Source organism: Micromys minutus, assembly GCF_963924665.1.
Source record: "Micromys minutus genome assembly, chromosome: 1".
Classification (NCBI taxonomy): Eukaryota; Metazoa; Chordata; class Mammalia; order Rodentia; family Muridae; genus Micromys; species Micromys minutus.
In genome coordinates, this window is record NC_137969.1 from 153,412,260 (window position 1) to 153,425,982 (window position 13,723).

General features: G+C 36.9%; 1 pseudogene across 1 annotated transcript; it reads left to right on the plus strand.

The window, feature by feature from the left end:
* The first annotated feature begins 1,551 nt into the window (after positions 1–1,551).
* LOC308431318 (lymphoid enhancer-binding factor 1-like) lies at positions 1,552–2,109 on the plus strand (annotated as a pseudogene). Its single transcript has one exon. The product of its transcript is annotated as a lymphoid enhancer-binding factor 1-like (transcript).
* The last annotated feature ends 11,614 nt before the right edge of the window (positions 2,110–13,723 follow it).

Genomic DNA, 13,723 nt, shown 5'->3' on the forward strand with positions numbered 1-13,723 from the left:
TCTTGAGTTAGAACAATTTATACTTTTTTGAAAAAGTGCAAGTTTGATTTCCAAAATGTTTTCACCAGTTTGCAATCCCACCAGCAATGGAGCAATATTTCTCTTTCCACAAATCCTTGCCAACCTGTGTTGTCAGTGTTTGATTTTTAGCCATTTTGATTTATTTAAGGTCGAAGCTTGGGGTCATTTGGGTTTGCATTTCTTTGATGACTAAGAACTTTGTGCTTCATTGCCAGTTGCGATTCTTCTATTGTGTATGCTCTGTTTAGCTCTGTATTCAACATTTCAGTTGGGTTATATGGGTTTCTGGAGAGTAAATTCTTAAGTTTTTTATATTTTTTGTACACACCCCTCTATCAGATGTGGAGTTAGTAAAGATTTTTTTCTTCCAAGGAGCTCCCAGAGACTGAGCCTCTAACCAGGAGCATACACGGGCTGGCCCTAGGCCCCTGGAACACATATAGTAGAAATCTGCCTGGTCTCTCCTCAGTGGAAGAAGATGTACTTAATCCTCCAGTGAATTGTGGCCTCAGGGAAAGGGATAGCACTCTCTCTAAGGCAAGAGGAGGAAGAATGAGATGAGTAACTGTGAAAGTCAGAACTGAGTGGGAGGAAAAAAAACTGAAATATTAATAAATAAAATAACTTAAATTCAAAGGGAAATATTAGCTTTTAGTTTTTTTTTATTGTGCTTTGCCCAAAATGATGCTCCTGAATATTATAGCTACATATCCACCTTATTCTACTTTCTGTTCTCTTTTCTGCCTTATATTATTTGTAGTACTCGAGAAGCATGCCTCCCATCAACCTACTGTCATGTTTATGTCTCCCAGCAGAGCATAATTTCCTATGAAAATGATCCGGATGCCTTGTTCATTTTTATATTGAGGTGCTTAAACACCAACTTCATGGGGAAGATGGGCTCTAGACTGAGACAATGACTTTGAAGGACATTTGACATCCCTGTACAATACCTCTGATATACACATCTACCAGAAGAAATAATAAAAACAGGCCAAAATAGAGATGTTCTGGTGCAGTCTATGTGCTCTTGTTTTGTAATAATGCTTGATTCTATATTCTGTCTAGAAGAAAGCTTACAAAACATGTCATGTTTCTTATATGCTGGACTAGCTATAATATGATATAGAAATGTGGAGCTATTTAGTTCACAATAAATGTTAGTGGTCAGGATCTGACAATACAAATGAGAAAAACATTAATACAAACAAGACTTGATTCATCATAATATCCTTCCACAAAGGGACAGTCATCTTTTCTAAAGCAAAACAATAAAAAGTTAAATACTTTCAAAATTTCTATTTCATGACTGACAACTAAAAACTGTCCCCTTTTACTTGTTTATAGGCAGTTGTCTTTACGTACAAATATCATATTGCCCATTTATTATGAATTATACATTTTATAAAGTCATGTTGGTTGTATGTGCTGGAACTTTTGAAAATGACACAGAGAGACAGGTGATTTCATATTACAAAAACATTTTATGTTGTCAATGAAGAATAGCTTATACTCAACTCCAGACAAGGCATGTCCAGACACCCTCCAGCTCCTGAAATCCCCACTGTCTACTCTCTATCTCTAGGCAGTGTTGGATAGATCACCCACCCCTTGGCTGGTTTTCTCATCATATGACACCTGGTCCCCCTGTCCCCACACAACCGGCATCCCTCCTCCAGCTAGTGTAACACCTCAGGTCAAACATGAGCACCCCCACAGGAACAGCACATGAAGCCTCAGGATGAACAGAGAAAGGAGCAGGAGCCTAAAAGACCTCACATGAAGAAGCCTCTGAATGTTTTTATGTTATACATGAAACAAATAAGAGCAAATGTGGTAGCCAAGCATGTGCTAAAGGAGAGTGCAGCTATCAACCAGATCCTGGGCAAAAGGTGGCACACCCTCTCCCAGGAAATGTAGGCCAAATATTATAAATTAGCATGGAAAGAAATACAGCTATATATGCAGCTCTACCCAGACTAGTCAGTGAGAGATAATTATAGCAACAAGAAGAAGAAAAGGAAGAGAGAGAAGCTACAGGAATTTTCATCAGGTGCAGGTCCCTGGATGAGAGCTGCCTACATCTGAAACATGGTGGCAAAAGAAGCTCATTTCCAAAGTGCAAAGCCAAGGCAGTGACCCCAGGCCCTCTTCTGGAGATGGAAGCTTGTTGAAAACCCAAACTGTCTCCAAAGCCTGCTCTGCTGACCTCAAGGAGCACTGACAGCAACTTAACCCTGAGTTTACTCTAGTGCTAACCTACAGACACACTCACTGCCAGCCTCTGTCTACTGCAAGCACTGACTTCCAAAAGAAAGCCAAAAGTGGTGGTTTTGAAGGGAAATTAAATTCAAGGTCTAAAAACTCATGTAAGTTGGGGCAAAAAGGATAGTCTGTAAGCTTAAAGGACTAGGACTGAGAACGTTTTAAAACAAGTCCAGGCATGTCCAGCTAAGCCCATTGTTAAGACATTCCTGAGGCTAGGTTAACTGGCTATAAAGATAAAATAAGAATGCAGAAGCTTATCCAGGCTGTCTTACACAACTGAATCATCAGTCAAATGAGCCCCTCCTGAGTCTATTTAAAAGTTATATGTTAACCACAGGTTTTCCTGACTTAGATAAGCATCCGCTCCACCAGTCTCCTGACTTCCTGACTGCAGGTACTGTTCTGCTGAAGCCTAGTCATGCTGTAGATGAACTTTGTACTCGAGCAAATTTTTTTTCCAGCCCCCGACCCTCTCTCTATAAAAAACCTCTAGCTTTCGAGTCTTGTGCTCGATACCTCTGTCTCCTGCGTGAGATACATATTGGCCCGGAGCTCTGCCTTTAAACTACCTTTTGCTTTTGCAGCAAGAAGGTCTCTCGAGTTTCATTGGCTAACCCCATGTCCCGAGACTCGAGTGGGGGGTCCCCGAAAGGGAGTCCTACTGTTTCTGAAAAAGGAAAAACAACAACAACAACAAAACAAAACAACAACAAAATAAAAATAAAAAGCCCATGAGAATGCTAGCAGGCCCTTCCCACTGAGTGGCATTGCTTCCAGTCCCTGTATGCTGCTCTGTGCAGACCTGTCACCCACCAGCAAGGACAGACAGTACCTTGGCTGTGTTTGCCTTGTCAAATGCAACTAGAGCCAGCAACCAGAGCAGGCATCAGCATCCTCGCATGAGAGTTTTGGAAGACTACTCTTGTTCCTGTCTTCATTTTCCTCTCTCTTCAAGTCTTTATTTAACAGTACACAAGGATCAAGTTTCTGTTTGCTTCATTTCTTTTTTTTTTTACTTGAATTTTTAAATTTACTTTTTGTTTTCTGAAATTTTTATTTTTCTTGTATATTTTTGCTAGGTCTGAGCTTTTAAATGAAATTCATAGGTCTGGATGAGTTTGAAATAAAAACAAGAAGAAAAGAAGCCTTTTTTTTTTTTCCTGAGAGATTTTGTCCAGTATATATGTGGCTTCTCTGTAATGCACAGTGGCTTCCGTGCTGTGAGGTGTCTGCTAAAGATAGACAGACAGCCAAGCCCACTCTTGTTAGAGACCACAGTTTACAATGAGCCTCATTTAATTTTTCTTTTCTCTCTCTCTCTCTCTCTCTCTCTCTCTCTCTCTCTCTCTCTCTCTCTCTCTCTCTATCCATCTATCTATCTCCTAAATAACAACAAACCTTAACACTTTCTTGGAGATAACACATTTGCAGTGGAATTTTCTTTCTTTCCTATAAAAAGCCCAGCACTTGCACTGTTCTTATTCAGATATCCTGTATTTGTGTTGGTTTTTATTAGCCGATTAGTGGGAATTTGTGCCAGTTGTTAAAATGAACATTGATGTGCCTGTTATTTTTCAAATAGTAAGGCACAGCCTCTACCCCCAAACTGTCATCTTAACATTTGTCATTCCAGTTTGAGTTAATGTGCTGAGCAGTGTTTTAAAAGAAGCTTTGTAATAAAAAATTTTTTTAAAAGTTAAAAAAATCATTATATTATATACTGAAAACTGGAAGTAAAACTGTGACTTCTTTTTTTTTTCTAAATAATGTCCTACAGCAATTTTAGAAAAAAAAAAAGTATCAAATGTTCATCCCTCACCTCTACCTAGCAATGTAACCAGATTGCGGGGAAACAGAATGAGAACAACACTAAGATGAAAGCTTTCTTCATTCAGACTCTTTCTCTTTGATGAAGGCAGGAATTAGCATAGACACAGATCCAGAAGCAGTTGTGCTGGGATTCCCAGTGGGACTGACATACTGAAGACTGACTTAAAGGAATAGCCATTTCCCCTGAGCAAGAACCAACTAAAAATCTGTAATAAGGGTAAAAAATTACCCTAAAAGCTCTTTAAACAAATGAAGAATCAATGAAATTTCATAAGATTCGATCAGGATAGTTCACGTAACATAACCTATGTGACTAAAAACTCTCAGGTGATATCCATGGGAAAAAACCATTATTTGCAAGTTAATAGATTTCTTTGGATTAGAAAAACAATAGAAATATAAACCAAGTTTGATGAACAAAGTAATATTTAATTTTTTTTCTTATTTTTCCTTCTGTTAGCATATGAGAAAAGAGGGAAAGCTCACAGTGAATCACATTAAACATCCCCATGGGTTCAGGGAGGTTGAACACATGTTCTTGGCATTTGTATTTCAACCTCATTTTTGGTGATGCTGTATTTGCCCCATACATAGAAAAGTGCATGCTTCATCTTTAGCTCACCATCTCCTTGCTAGCTAACATCCATAAATATATTGTCTTTAAGCATCTGTCCCAAAGGGTGATGTGCCCATTGCTTTGTCTTCTGTCTGATATATATATATACCATTGCTGGAACAGAAAATTGACACTCCAGTACTTAATCTATTATCAAGGTTGCTGCCTTAGCTTCCAAGTTTGTGGAATACATTGCTCAATATTTTCTATCACAATACTCATGGTTTAAAATTAAATTAAATTAAATATCCTGAACAGAACACAAATAGTTTATGCTTGAAGATCAAGAATCAACGAATGGCACCTCATAAAATTGCAAAGTTTCTGTAAGGCTAAGAACACTGTCAAGAAGACAAAAGAGTTGCCAACAGAATGGGAAAGGGTGTTTACCAATCCTATACATGATAGAGGGCTAATATCCAATATATACAAAGAACTCAAGAAATTAGACTTCAGAGAATCAAAGAATATTATTGAAAATGGGGAACAGAGCTAAACAAAAAAGTTTAAACTGAGGAATACTGAGTGACCAAGAAGTACATAAAATCTGTTTACCATCCCTAGTCATTAGAGAAATGCAAATCAAAACATCCCTGAGATTCTATCCTACACTAGTCAGAATGGCTAAGATCAAAATCTCAGATGACAGTCAATGCTGGTGAGGATGTGGAGAAAGAGGAACACTTCTCCACTGTTGGTGGGAGTATAAGCTGGTACAATCACTCTGGAAATCGGTCTGAAGGTTCTTCAGAAAATTGGGCATAGTACTACTTAAAGACCCAGCTATTCTACTCCTGGGCATATACGCTAAAAATGCTCTAAAATACAACAAAGACACATACTCTACCATGTTTATAGAAGCCTTATTTATAATAACCAGAAGCTGGGAAAAAAAGAAAGAAACAGAGGAATGGTACAGAAAGTATGGTGCGTTTACACAATTGAGTACTATTAAGCTATTAGAAACAATGACTTCGTGAAATTCTTAGGCAGTGGATGGAACTAGAGACTATTATCCTGAGTGAGGAAACCTAGTACCAAAAGAACAGACATGGTATGAACTCACTGATAAGCAGATACTACCTGCAGAAAGCTCTGAATACCTAAGAAACAATTCACAGACCTTATGAAGCTCAAAAAAAGGAAGGCCAAAACAGAAAAAAACACTCATAGGAAGAAATACAAGGCCAAATAGAGGAACAAGGATTGAAGAAAAGATCATTCAGAGGCTGTCTCACCCAGCTACCAAACCCAAGTACTATTGCTGATGCCAAGAAGTACTAACTGGCAGGAATCAGATAGAGATGCCTCCTCAGTGGCTATGCCCGAGTCATACAGATACAAATAAGCATGCTTGAAGCTACCCATTGGCCTGAACATGGGGTTTCCAATGAAGTTGCTAAAGAAAGGACTGAATGAGCTGAAAGGGGTTACAACCTCATGGGAAAAACAACATTATCAACCAACCAAACCCTCCACAACACCCATGGACTAAAACATCACACACTGAGAGACCTATGGCTACAGTTGCATATGTAGCTGAAGATAGCAGTGTCTGGCATCAATGTGAGAAGAGGTCTTTGGTCCAGGGAAGACACGTTTTCCCAATGTAGTGGAATGCCAAGGCACTTGGAGAGGGTGATTAGGAGCAAGTGCACCTTTGTGGAGATAATTGGAGGGCAGCAAGGAAGCAGGCTGGTGGAACAGGATAACGCTTCAAATGAAAACACAGAGAGTATCTACTAAAAATATTTAAAAAATAAAGTAGAATAAAGGAGAAAAGCCTTACAAAGCAATTATTCTCACGAATCTCACAAATCTCTTCCATTGTCACTAATGTGATATTGGGAAGTGACTCTCTAATATATGCTAATAACAAATTAGAAACAATAAAAGTAATTGATTTTATTAAAACTTAGAAATACGTAAGGCAAACACAACAATTTTGGATAAATTTGGAAACACTAGAAGTTGTTATGCCATAAAATACTCCGCTTACTTTGACTCCATAAGAACTGGAGAAGAAAGAAGGAATTAATAAATAAACTCATTTAAGGACTCAAAAATATGTACTTCTTAAAAATTGAAGTTCAATAATTCATTCAGTCATTACAATGTACATTAGTTCAATTTGTGAGGTTATTAGAAAATAGGAATGGGTCAAAATATAAAAGGAATCTTTCCGCCTTAATAAAAAGTTTCACATACCTTCAAGTAATGATAAAAGTGTGAGATTACCAACACATAAAAATGATTAATGTTTGACAAGTTGGAATTACTGTTACAACCCTTACTTGGTTACTACATATTGTATACATGCACTGAAATCCCATAATACAGCCAATAAAATTGTGTCTCAATGATGAGAAGGGATCATAGGGGTAAAACACTTATGTGTTTATAGTAAAAGAAGAAAAGGAGAAATGAAGGATACAGCAGACTTAGGCTAGGATGGACAGGGAAGAAATAAGAGAGGCTAAGTTGGAGGAAGAGGCAATGGAAGGAGGAAAGAGACAGCAGAGAGGGAGGAAGCAAAGAAGAAGGAGTTAATAGTGTTACTTCTTAAGCCAAAACTATAAACGCATTTCAATAGTATTGCTTTCCTGCTGTCTGGCAGCTTTAATACAAAGCTAAGCAATTAAACTTAAAATAGGTATATAAATTTCCCCAGAGAACTAAAACCTTAAGACTGATCTGTCAAAAATAATAAAAATAGAACTTTGTCATTGAGTCAGCCAGGCCCCAGAGGAAGTTAAATTAAAGCAACAGATGAATGTGATGCTTTCAGCTGAGAATCTTTCTGATGGTGCTAATTATCCCTTGAACATAGGCTTGGCTTGATGCTTAAAGATTGGAGGAAGGACTGCCAGGCCCTGAAGCTGTCTGTACAGGTCCAGGAATCTGCAGGGCTGAGTGGCTTCCTCCCTCCAATTTGCTACAGGGCCTTTACAGTACTGAGTGACTGTGGGATCCTAGAGAAGATGGGCTACCTCATCCATGATTACAAGTCCACTGGAAGCATAAGGTACATCACTTTTCCCCAAAATAATGCACCCCTTTTTGGCTATTTATTGATTGATAAATGGCCTATCTAGGCATCTTTTGCTTTAAATCCTCTATGAGTTTATTTTGAAAGCAAATTCTTTAAGAGGGCTCACACTTTAGAGTGTACATTCCAGATTGCTAAAAGATTAGAGGGTAGAACAACCGAATGGTGTGTGTGTGTGTGTGTGTGTGTGTGTGTGTGTGTGTGTGTGTGTGAAAGAGAGAGAGAGAGAACTGCTTAGTGTTCTTAAACTGAGGCAAAGTGTCAGGATGCTTGCACCAGAGTCAGTGATCTTATCCTAGTCCCAGCCAGTTATGTTCATCTAATAGGAGTGGAGTGACAGCTTGATGTTGACCCAGATCTCATGACTGCAGGGTTTAAGTGGCATTACACTAACAGTTTAACAATCCTAGCTGTCTGAAATTAAAGGTTTAGTAAAGTATGCAACTACTCTGTGAGATGCCAAGCCAGGAGCAGTTCAAGCCCTGTATTTCCATCTAAGAAGATGCAATTCTTAAGTGCCATGAGTCACAGGAGCTCATTTGTCCATTTACTCATTTGCTGATTTGTTCATTGGCCCATTTACTCATTAGTTTCTTTTGCTACTGTGTGAAATGTTCTTCCATGGGTAACCCAAAGGGTTCTTTCTGTTTTGTTTTGTTTAAAGGTTTTTTTAGAATTTATTCATAAGAATTTGTCTTAAGGTTGGGAGTCCTGTGTGTATGTGTGTGCTCCATTTCATATGGAGGTCAGAAGAGGTCATCAGAGTCCTAGGGGTAGAGTTCAAGTGTTTCTGGGATCCCCACATCTTAGATCCGTGGCCATTCTGAAATTCACTCCTCATGACTGAGAGCAGCAAGCCCCCTTAAACCAGAAAGAGATATACCGAAAACATTTGATTTTTAACAGATCAGGAAACTTTTAAAACCTTTAGGTGGACTAATTTATTCTATCTGTACAATGACTTTTAAAATGACTAACCCTCATTATCGTCTTTTTACATATTTACAGGTATGAAAATAAAATACACTAACTGCAGCTTGTTGAGATAACTTCAAGGGCCATAGTAGTAGAGAGAGGGATAGGAATTTAAATTTAAGTAATCTGATGCCTACCATCAATGGATAGAAAGTTAGAAATTGTAATTTTAATTGATGCATTATTCTTTCTCAATGTGTCTAGTAACTTCCATGCCTGAACATGGTTTAATTTCTGATAAAATAACATTTATATAATACCTCATAATTACAAAAGTTTTTGTGCCATACTACTGCTGATTTCATTTGTCTCTCAACTTCCCTCCCCACAACGATACTCTTACAAAGTAGCCAGGTTATTCTTTTAAGAAATAAGATCTCAGGAGAGAAGGTGACTTAGCAGTTAATATATGGCTATTCTCCCAGAGATTCTGAGTTCAATACCCAGCATCTACATGATGGCTCACAACCATCTTTAATGGAATCTGATGCCTTCTTCTGACATGTATAGAGTATTCATATACATAAATTAAATAAGTCTTTAAAAAACAACTAAGATCTTGTCTACATCAAATCCTTACAGAGTCTGTATCAGACTTTCAATAAAACTTGAGATCTTAAATCTAGTGTTTGAACCCCACAGACACCTTCCACACACACATTATGGTTCTGCTTTTCCCTTCTGTAGATGAACAAAATTATAGTTGTGGAACTGAAGATCTCAGTATTCCTTAAAAATGTCTTGTGCTTGCTCATTGCAGATCTGATCATATAATATATATTCATACATATAAAACACATCTTGGTACACAGGAACACACTTGGGATAACTGGTTTTCAATAAATTGAATAGCTGACTGAATGATGACAAATGAATAAATGAATTAATTAATTAATTAAAAGTTCATTGTGCTGCTATGGGGTCTTCCTGTCAATGAGATTTAGTTGATTATGTTGTAGCTATTTTCATGTCTACTATAAATGCATTATAATGTGAAAATAAAAAAGACAAATTTTGAAGACCAAAGTAAACAAAAGTTACATTTTCAATTGGTTGTTATGGCAAGAGCAATACATCTGCAGATATGAATGCTTGTCTTATCTTTACAAAAATGATTTGAGGCTGTAGTGATTTCAATAGATTTGGTAGCCATCAAGTCTACACTCATGGGCAATGGGCACTGGACGCAGAATGCTAGGCATGAACCAGGAAGTCATAGATGCCTACGTTAAACCAGGTATTAGAAAGACGTGTCTAGTAAATTTCAAGAGGCTTTAGAAATTCAGATAAAGAACATCTGGACAGTAAAAATATATTATAATTACGCTTGATATATGTTAAGGTTTCTTGTGACTGTTGTGAAACATGTAGGGACATTTAAATACTTCAGTAAACAAAATATGCATAAGGAAAAGTTCAGTTCAAATAATGAAGTGTACATAAACGACAGCTAAATCTGTGGGCATGCAGATGCGAATGTGTGAGAATTACAAATGAAAACCCTAGAGGCAGCCCCTCACTGGCACCTGACTCTTTTGTTGCATTGTTCTGAGTTCTGTGACAGACACTTTGTCTAAACATGACAGTGTTTCATCATCTTCATGAGATTAAAGCTCCCTTTCAAACACTGCTGCCAACACTGCTCACATGTGTCAGCAAAGTAGAAAATTTAATAAAAATCCCTGAGGGTGAGATGCCAATTAGGTCTGAAGATGCCAAGATTTTCTCTTGAGATTGGCAAGACAGGGAGTCCAGTGGGGCTGGTGTAAACAGAGGGCTGTTCAGACACTCTTTTATATACTCTTGTCTTGCCATCTTTGGGGACTGTTCAGTGTCCTTCTCTTCCTTCTTGAAGGAAATGAACAAGCATGGTCTTGGCACTAATGTGCAGTGTGTCAAAACAGGCACCTTGAGAGTTCTTTATGGCTTGCTCCTACCAATCAGGTGTTTAAAAAATACAAACAGGCTTAGAATATTTATTTGTTACTTTTACCAGAACTTAAAATAGAAAAATATTTGAATCATAAGTTTCTGTTGTTTGACATGCAGAAATTTCAGCTTTTCAACTTTGTTCAATTTGTGTGTGTGTGTGTGTGTGTGTGTGTGAATGTGTGTGATTGTGAGTGTGTGAATGTGTGTGAGTGTGTGTGTGTGAGTGTGTGTGTGTGAGTGTGTGTGTGTGAGTGTGTGTGTGTTTCCATAGTTCCTTATATCCTAAGATTTCTTTACTCCTTTACAGCTTTGATATTTCCTATACAATCGTTCTAAGTAAGTAAGTGTTAAGTCATTTGTAGAGTTTGGGGAATTCTCAGTCATTGTTTATTAGATATGCTAAGAGTTATCTTAATAGATGAAGAAAGCATGGCAGAGGTGACATGTAATAGAGCAGTGCCAGTAGAGAGTCAGTTCTCAGGAGAAGAGAGAAAATTGACACGGCCGCTTCAGCTGAGATAGCAAAGGAAAATATCCTGAAGCATCACAAATGCTTTTAAAGATTGCAGAGGTCTAGGGTGACAGTAAAACGTTAGGAACAAAATATTTAATCCATCTCCCAATTAAAAGCATTCATAGCATACAGACAAAGGAATGTTGGAGGCAAGAGCATAAAGAAAATGACATTGAACAAGACCCTCAGTGCAGCTTAATTATTTTCTAAGAATTTTATATGGAAACAGTGTCAAAATAGTTATTATAAGTCAATAATATAATTAACTGAGACAATGAATTTTCTCAGAAAGCCTCATATTTTCTTTCTTTTGTCCTTTTTTCTGTTATTCTTATTGTCTCCTCTTTTATTCACAGTACACCCATATATGAACTTTTATTCACATTACACACATATATGAACTTTTATTCACATTACACATATATATGAATTTTTATTCACAAATACACACCCGTATGTGAACTTTATTCACATGTACACATCCATATATGAACTTTTATTCACACATACACACCCAGATATGAACTTTTATTCACATGGACACACCCATATATGAAGTTTTATTTACATGGACACACCCATATATGAACTTTATAGATCAGTTTAAACATTAGATGACAGAACTAGTATCTAATAGTCATGTGGTTTATGATTTAAAGTTTTAATTTACATTAAATATATCCTAGCATGATCTGTTCCAAGTTTTTATAAATACTGCTACACAAAGGTGCAGCTCATTGTGCACCATGTATAACAGAACTCAGACAAAATGCTTTCTGAGATTAAATGCATAAGAATTTTGACTGCATGTTATCATGCAGCGTTAGAAATAAAAAAGGAAGAGATCTGTGCTGAACAGAATACAGCAATTGTTGAATAATTTATTCTGTAAGACTCTACTTGGTATGTTCATAAACATAATTTTTAAAGAATTATAATTTTAATGGGGATCAGTTAAACTGATATGTTGTTCTAGATGAAAGACCACTGGAAGCTGATAATTCTGTATTTGAAAGATTACCATACAGATATTTGCATAGCGGAAATTTTGTTTTCTACAAAAGTAAAAAATACCCAGTATTTTCAAACTTTATGTTAAGTATACAGAATAAACCATTGTGGGAAGCCATGGATAAGAAAATAGCCAAACTACAACCATCTTAACACAGCAGCCTGTAAGCAGCTGCACCCCTGCCTGTGGGAACCTGACCTTTTGCCTGAGCCTTCCGGGAAGCACCGCAATGGGCCCTGCCTAGAATAATTACCAGGTGACAAAACAGGATGTTCCAGAAAAAGCACAAGACCATCAGCACTAGACCACAGCACCACCCTCTTCCGTGTTCTGAAGATTTTGTAAAATTCTACTGCACTCTGCCTTCCCGCTGCTTAAGCCTATGTAAGCTGTAAGCATTCTATCCTCAATGAAGCCTTGACACCATCCAGACTGACTCTGTATCATTCTTTACATGCTTGGCTTCCTTTCTCTCTCACCCCCATGATTTTCAGGATAAAGGCCTCTTCAGGACCCTGAATAACCTGACCTGCTGGACGGGTAAAACTACATAGCAACAATAAATAAAATATATGTGCCTGTTTTAGGATTTTAGAAGAAAATATTTTTTTAGATATAAACATACAAGGAAGACACAAAAGTGATAAATTAAAATTCACCTACAAAATTAAATTTACTGCTAAATTATCTACAGTAAAATTATAGCAAGTATTGTAGCAGATAATGTCATTTGTAATAATTCAGTTACACTTGCTTAATATCCAAATGTAAAGGCTGAATTTTCTTGAATAAACAAAAAGAAAATTATACCAGTCAATGTCTGCAATCATGTGCTGAAGCATTTTATATAAGTAGAAATTCAAGTAGACAAGCAGCACATGAATGATGCTAAATTTCATATTAAGAGAATATGTTATCTCACATTTACATAACTGAAAATTTATAAAGTGCTAATTATGATAGAAGATAAGTAATTTTAAGTAATTTCAGATACTGTTGAGAGAACTGCACTTTCTTGAATGTATTTTTGAGGGTTTTTCACAACTTCCAGATAAACCAAGCATTCAGCACCCAACTCTGTAGAATTAGAAAGCAGACTTCCCATGAAATGCACATACTGCTCTTGTTTAGGAATGTCCTGGAAAACATGAACACATGACACAATGGGATGATGGGCAATCAGGCAGTGACACAACTCAAAGGAATAAAGGAGCCAAATGTTTTCCACTGGTAAGTACTGAAACAGAAGCACTCATTTTAAACCTGGATTTCTGGTGGCAGAGAATTCCCATTAAAAAGCAAAGCAAATTTTGTTTTTGTGGAGTCCCAGTTATGCTAGGTCCACAAAACATGGTTAAATTGTATTTATCAAGTACATTTTTATATTTTTATCTTTATTTTATTTTCCTCTAAGAAGCAAATTTTCAGTGAAAGATAATGTCACTTACTTTATTAATTTTTTGCAGTAAATTAATTTATGGCCTATAAAATAGTCTGGTAATTTTG